Below are 7,520 nucleotides of genomic sequence, written 5' to 3'. Positions count from 1 at the left end.
TAGTCAGCACTGTACCCTAGAGTGGAACAGTGATTTTATGTCTTAGTGTAATGGGTTTGTTTTGTTGTTGTGTATTATGTTTGTAACAGCGGTGTTTGTCTGGAAATAAAAAAAAAAGAAAAAAAAAAGCCGACATAGCTGTTTGTTAACGCGTCCGTTTACTGTTTTGTAGGTAAATGGTTCGATTCCTCGTCGAACGTGTTTCTTTTTTTTTTTTTTTTTACGTGAGGGTTTCATTAGCTCCTTTTTTAACGACCAGGGTAAGCACCTGTTCCTTGCTTTCTATCACGCCGACATTTACCGCCCTCTTCCTAAACCCAAAGTAGCTCGTTTTCTCGCACGTTCTCTCTTGAGAAGCCCGCCGTGAAAACAAAACCAAAACAAACGTCAAGCCTCTTTACAATATCAGTATATATGTCAATTACTTTATGTGTATTCACTTTTCGTGTTTAAAAACCTTAAATTTAAGTTATAAACACATTTCAGACTTTGAAAGCAGAAAGATAATTACCAACATTACAGTAGTAACACAATTTTCGTCAAACATAGAGGTGCTGCATTTGAAGTCTGGCAACTACCTCTCACTTTTGTGTGTGTTTTTTCATGGCGTTTTGTGCCGAGTGGTTGGTGGCGTGATTTAATCTGTTTTATCTATTTGAAGCTGAAATCATAGTTATAGAAGCTTTATGGGTGATGTCTACCCTTCTAACCTACGCGTGTGTTGAACATGGGGACCCCGGAAGAACGATCATCGCCGGATAAAATACTGCGCGTCAAAAGTGGATGACATTGCATCAGAACAAAGCGTGTTCGTGTGTCCGCGAGATGAAGACGACAGTGAAGGAGAATTTTACGTTGGAAACATGGTTTTTGCTCGGGTAAGTACGCATTTTTTATTATTCTGTATTTGGCTGGAACGAGTTCTGGTGTTTATGGGTCAGTAATTCGCTAGACCCCCATCTCGTTTGCTCTGAGAGCCTACGTGAGTTAGAATACTTGTTTGGCGCCCAGTCCACCGTTTCCGCAGAAGTCAGCATCAATTTACGCTGAAGCTAGACCTTGGCTACGATGCTCGCGCTATGGTACACGGCTGCTAATAATTTCACATCGCGCAAGGCTCTTTAACACCGGGGCGTTTGTTTATGTGTCTCTCAAACAGTGCCTTTGCGGTTGCAGATCGCAGTCGCAATTTCGCGTGAGTGGCACAACGCTGCGATTAGTCCTCCCTCGTGAATACCCGCGGTATACCAAGAAATAACATGAACAGGAGGTTCTCTGGAAGTGCATGTGAAAACGCGTACACGTGATTCCATGGCTGGCGTCTCTCTCTCCCCCCCCCCCCCCCTTCACGAATTCCGTGCAGTGCGCTTGGCAGCTATTGCGTTCGCGAGACCGGCGACCGTACGCCTCGCGGTCTTCGGGCCGCGATATGTGTGCTGTTCTCGTGAAGCTCGACAACAGCGAAATTGCCGTACTCGCTCGCCAACGCGCCCCGACAGCGTACGCGTCGACCGGGTGCTGACGGAGTTGTGCTGGAAGAAAAGCAGGCAAGAGATGAGGGCGCACGAGGTGTAGTTAAACATGAGAATTTACAAAGTGCAAGGTGGAGAAAATAGTATGCAGGGGCCGGAAACGGTGAGAGAGTTCGGGCCGCGCGCCAGCGAGCGAGTGCGGTAATTTACGTTGCCGAGTTTCACGAGTCCGGCACGAATATGACGACGCCCGTCTGAGAGTTCATAGAGGTATAGAATTCACATACGTGCAAATTGAAGGTGAAATGCGCGCATGTGGCCTCGCAGGGAGTTAGCATAGTCTCGGGGTAGTGGGGGAGATTTCACAAGGCCTACGAGGCGCCTGCCGATTCTGTCAGAGTAGCTCTCGGGAAGTCTGGGGCTTGATATCAGAGGCATATGTATTGTTTAAATTAGTGCAGAAAATTGAGCCAATTCGCAAGTTCTCATTTTCGCAAAACCGCAGGCCATACAGAGACTAACAAGAAAGCTGTAGGCACTCACTCAACTCGATTTATATTGGAGAATTGAACGTGCAGATACAAGTCAGACATTGAAATGGAGGAGCCTCAACTATCACACACCAGTTCCGATTGAAAGCAAGGGATACAGATGAGCTGCTAGCATGCGTTCCATGCAAATTAGCTCAGTAGCTAGCTTTGCATATATCATGCATACCCCACTCACAGTACCTGCGGGTCTAATAAATACATTCTTACTGTGACCTAAATTTCACTTGGGGTGTTCCGGGAATGTTCTTAATAGTGCCTTGGAGGTTACTGTCTTTAAACGATTAAAAATCTACTTGATGTAAGCATTCGTGCTTTGTGTGTGCTCTTCTTGTATTTCAACAAGTGTCAGCACACTCACAGATTATGCACCTGCAGGTGCTGCTGCTGGCTGTCCTGGGTCAGCTGCCTTCCAGTCCAGTTTCAAAGGCTTTGCCAGGGCCTCCCTTGGCCAACCGACACTGCACCTGCTGTACCCAAGTACTGCCTGGCCTTTCGTTGGTGCTCCGTACGCTTTGCCGCCAGGAATGGTCATTCATCCATCATCTGGCCGCTTGGACCACCCGTTCATAAGTCAGCGCATTTGCTCGACACATCGGTCCAGGCACTGCTGCCATATCGGTGCACCCACCGATTATGTATTTTCAGGTTAGTTATTGCATGTTGTGGAACTTGCCATGATGTATACCTGTTAGCAGTGCTGTGGCCTCTGATTATTTGAAACATTTTCATGAAGCAGTGCTGTGCGTATGGAGCGTGTCATTGCTTAGCAGAGATATTGAAGAGAATCTGGGGCTGACGACTAAAGGGCAAGAAGAGAAATTGAACTGACTTTGAAGCAAGTATTCGTATGTAATCAAGCCAAGCAAACATTTAGGATCTTTCGATATGGTTTTAAACTTGCAATACAAACTGGTCTACTTCAGATCATACTGGTAATAATCATACTATACCGAAAAGTACATCCCGCAGTCTGTAGAATTCTGACAGCGCTTTTTTCGCAGTCTCTCATGACAAGCACTAATCTCAATGGTTGGAAGATAGTCGAGGTAACACCAGTCTTTAAATCAGGAGACGGTACTTCACCATTAAATTTCCCTAACAAGCACCATATGCAAGGTCAGGAAACATTTCATCCACTCTCAGGTCGCTAATTATTTATAAAATCACAATATCACATTCGAGTATCACCACGGTTTTCACAAGGGTTACTTGAGAAACACAACTTTCAGGATTTGTTCACGATCTACATTGATCCATTGACACAGGCTTACAAACTGCGGTAGTTTTTCTCGATTTTTCTAAAGCATTCAATCGCATTGCACACCACAGACTACTTCTCAAACTTCACCCTAATGTCCTCACTTGAGCAAAAGATTTTCATTCTTCTCAAATGCAGTTTACTTCTAATAACTATATACTTCTTTTGCTCGTGCCACTTTGTTGTCCCCCCAGGCAGGTTGCTTGGTCTATCTTCCATGTTGCATATCCTCCCATGTAGGTCTATTTGCAGATGATGTTGTAATTTATCACACAATTTCTTTCAACTACTACCGTCAATGCTTTCAATCTGATCTTAACACAATTAACTCCTGGTGCTGCAAATGGCTAATGTCGCTTATCTCTAAAACAAAGTGCATGACTTTAACGGTGGCAAGTCTCGGATTGTAAATACTTACTTCATTAACAACAGCCTGATTACCTCTTGAGACAAAGGTGTTTTGGTAGGCCGGTAGGGGAGGGGGGATTGCATGGTGGATTTCAAAAGGTACATCGATTGGGAAAATAAGACGTGTGATTAATATTTTCATTTGCACTCCAAAACTCGCTTTATTTCATATGTTTAACCCACTGCCGTGGCTAGGGTGGTGTGCTGTGGAGGCGAATGTCGGTTAGATACCGCTTGGTGTAGCCGCTTTTCAGATGGAGGCAACACGTAAAGACGCCCGTGTTTGGAGATTTCGATGCGCACAAAAATACCCAGATGGTCAAAATTAATGCGAAGCCTTCCCCTACAGTGCTTCCCATATCCCAAGTGTAGCTTTGGCGTGTTAAACCACCGTTTTTTTTTTTCATGTTTTTGGTATAGTACCAGCTGCTGTAGCAGGTGCAACTTAAAGGTAAAATTATACATAATGTTTCCAAGAGCTAAATATAAAGGCCATATTGAAGTGCGTTTATGGGTCTATCTCATAGCAGTAGTGAAAGGTTATATACTCTGGTGCAGGTTAAGAACGCCAATGGCTCATGTGGTGTAGTCCAGTGTTTGACGGAATGCCGTGTAGGCAGGTAAAAGCATTATTGCAGTGATGAAACGTAGGTCACTGACCAAGTCAAGAAAGCCATTTAACGGTTTGTTGCTTGTTCACGGTGAGCATGTGTCGTGGAAAACGAAGCTATATATTGGGCATTACGCGGCGCAATGAGTTTGCATAGATATGGTGCAGATTGCCATCCATTATGTTGATAATGTTGGGCGTCGTCTGAACAATGAGGGACTCGAGCAGTAATCGAGAAGATAGATTGCACTCAGTTGTCAGTAATTTTGTCTTGTTCCAGTCGACCACGTGTCCCGTCCTCTCACGGTGCTCTGCCAGTGGACTTGTTTTTGCATGGCCCTTGTTCACTTCGTTCCAGTGCTGCATTAATCTTCTGTGCAGATTGCCCGTTTCGCCAATGTACACTGATTTGCATTCAGCGCATGGAATCTAATAAACAATACCCGGAAACTTGGAGCGTGAGAGGGGGTCTCTGACGCTGACAATGTCAGAACGCAGCTTGCTAGTGGGCACATGCACAATGTATGCACTGCGTGTCTTGAAAATGTGTGCGAGAGTTTCACCGATGTGTGGGACGTAGGTAATTGCTGCACGTTTTGATGCAGTCGTTGTCCTGAATATAATGCCTAAAGCCTTATATTCAGAAAGAAGCGAAGAGGGCGACTAGCAAGAATCCACATTGACATTAGCAGGCAGAAGCGTCCACAAGGCCTGTGTCAAAACGTGCTGCAATTCTCGTCCTACACATCAATCAAACTTTCGCACGCATTTTCAAGAAACACATTGTGCACATCGTGCAGGTACCCACTAGCAAGCTATGTTCTGACATTGTCAGCGTGAAAGACCCCCTCTCACGCTTCAAGCTTCCAGGTGTTGTTTATGTTTTGAACAAAAAAGTGCCATTTAAACGTGACACCTCCTTCCTTGCCGATTTCTGATGCCTGATTGTTCAGTTTGTGGGGATACGTTTAGCAGATTGCTCACATGTCTAACCTGTATTTGTGCTTGAGCAGTCAAACGCTGATGTTAGCAGTGAAGTAGGTGAAAATTGTAGTTTGATTGTAGTTGTGTGCAGATTACCTACATTGTGTTAATTCGTAGAAAAGCAAAATTGAGGTAACCCTGCTAACTGTTCCGCATTGCAGCATTTTATTATGCGAACGTTAAGGAGTTCAGCTGCTTGTTAAAGGTGAAATAAACAGTGGTACAAAAAGAAGAGCATCTACTAAACAGAAATATCTTCACAATCGCAGGATGCCAACGGTCCGCCTACCAACTTGTGTCCTGCATCGTTTCTGCTGGCTGGAGCGGTTCATGGAGCATTTTCCAGCTTCTCAAAGTTTGTGGTCAAGCGCTCCTCCAAGTGAAAGATGCCGCAGAGGGATCTTTTGTTTTAATGCCACAATTTCACGTGCTCAGCAGCAAATTTACTCGTAAGGCTTTTTAAATATTCATCACCCAAGAGGGCATGTTACCTTCGTCTTCGGTGGAATGTGTCTGCACTCAGGTTATTTGTGACAGAAACAAGTGGACCACGTCATGAGAGTCATTGAGGCCTTGTTGATTGTGCATGCTTCTGAAATGACATTTTCATTAAGCTGAATACTTTCCACATATTACGATTTGTGAACAAATTATGGTAAAAGTCATGATTAGTTGTACTACAATGCAGGAAGGAAATGCCAACATACGTTTTAAGCACCTCTGATATTTCAGATCGTTGGCTGGTGAGCAATAAAACAAAACTGAAATTTTTTTAAAGTAAAATCAAATATTCGTTGTCACCAGTGCATGACCATAGTAAAAGCTATCTAGTCACCAAATTTAGAATTAGACACGAAATGCCAAGAAAAATAGGGAAATAAACTAGACAGCTGGCTACATTAAACCAATTCGTAAAATTCCTCAATGTCTATCAAGTGATGATTCAGGCGGGTTAGTTAAGATGTCAGTGGGTTTACACACCCAACTTGCAGGGAAGCACATGAGCTCCCAATATTAACATGTTTTTAGTGAAGACCGTCTTCCTGCATTAAGCTGCTTTGCACATTGATGCCAGTCTGATAAATGTCCTGAATTTTTGTTATGATCAATCTTTGTATGGGAACCATATATTTTTATATGATGTCGCTGTGTATTTCTGAAACTGTATCTAGTCACTAATTCCAATTTGTCGTGGTCAGGTTTTTTCAACTAATTCGTAGCTTTTTTAACAATTATGGTATATTTTGTGTGCCTAAAGGAATGCCTCATTGCATGTTTAGCCTATGTAGTGTTGAAAGCGGACATTTTGCTTCAAAGTGGAATGTCGGGCTAGCACAAGGTACTTCGCGTGCTGCTCACTTTCATTCATGCCATTATTTTTTATATTATCATTTAAAATTAAAAGCCAACCAATTTGCTGTCGTTTTAATTTTGTCACCTACTTTATACTTTCTTTTTTTTTCAGCTTTGTGTAAGGATTGACTATCCATATTTTTATGATACCAAGGCGTTGGACTGGGCTAGCTGGTACATGTTTGAATGGATGAAAAACCATAGGAAAACCCAGGACACAGAAGAGAACGACGGGACAAACTTGTGCCGTCATTCTGCTTTAACTGTTTCCTGTGTTTACCACTGGTTTTTTATGCATTAAAACATTTTTTATGAGTTTGTTGAACAGTGATTAGTTTAGGTGTGTTCAAACAATTGTTGGCTGCGAAGGCTCCCTGTAGCATTTGTATAAGTGCTCTCTGCTTTTTTTTTTTTGAGCCAATACCCCACCACCAGTCTTCATGAGGTGGTCTTTTGTAGAAATAAGTTGAAATAAATATTTGTTTGCATTGCTTGACATGTTTTGAAAGAATTTCTTGTTCATTCTTGTTTCATTCAACCCCGTTTCAGAATCCTGCTTAAGGCATTTCCTCTGTTATTTTTTTTCAGAACCAGGAAGGGTGCTCATCCTCGGTTCTTGCTGAAGCAGCAGTATCCATACTTCACACGTGAGCTCTGAACACACAGTAATTATGGTATGAAACATTCTACCAGTAGAAGCCTGCTTTGTAGACGTCATTGTAGACGTCAAAGCTCTTGACAGTGTAGTCCAATGTCTGGTGTAACGGGCAATGTCTACAACTTGTAAAAATTAATTTTGTGGCTATAATGTTTGTGATTATTTTAAAATGCACGTCAACTACTATTTAGAATCGCTGTCTAAATTGGCAGCCATTTTCCTGGTG

General features: G+C 43.0%; 1 long non-coding RNA gene across 1 annotated transcript; it reads left to right on the top strand.

Moving 5' to 3' along the window:
- The first annotated feature begins 612 nt into the window (after positions 1–612).
- On the top strand, positions 613–7,122 carry LOC144162433 (uncharacterized). The gene is made up of 3 exons (XR_013320676.1): positions 613–878; positions 2,399–2,668; positions 5,553–7,122. It is a non-coding gene; the product is annotated as an uncharacterized LOC144162433 (long non-coding RNA).
- The last annotated feature ends 398 nt before the right edge of the window (positions 7,123–7,520 follow it).

Source organism: Haemaphysalis longicornis, unplaced genomic scaffold (assembly GCF_048455015.1).
Source record: "Haemaphysalis longicornis isolate Haplotype H1 unplaced genomic scaffold, Haemaphysalis longicornis Haplotype H1 scaffold_12, whole genome shotgun sequence".
Lineage (NCBI taxonomy): Eukaryota > Metazoa > Arthropoda > Arachnida > Ixodida > Ixodidae > Haemaphysalis > Haemaphysalis longicornis.
This window is presented reverse-complemented; position numbering and strand designations above follow the sequence as displayed.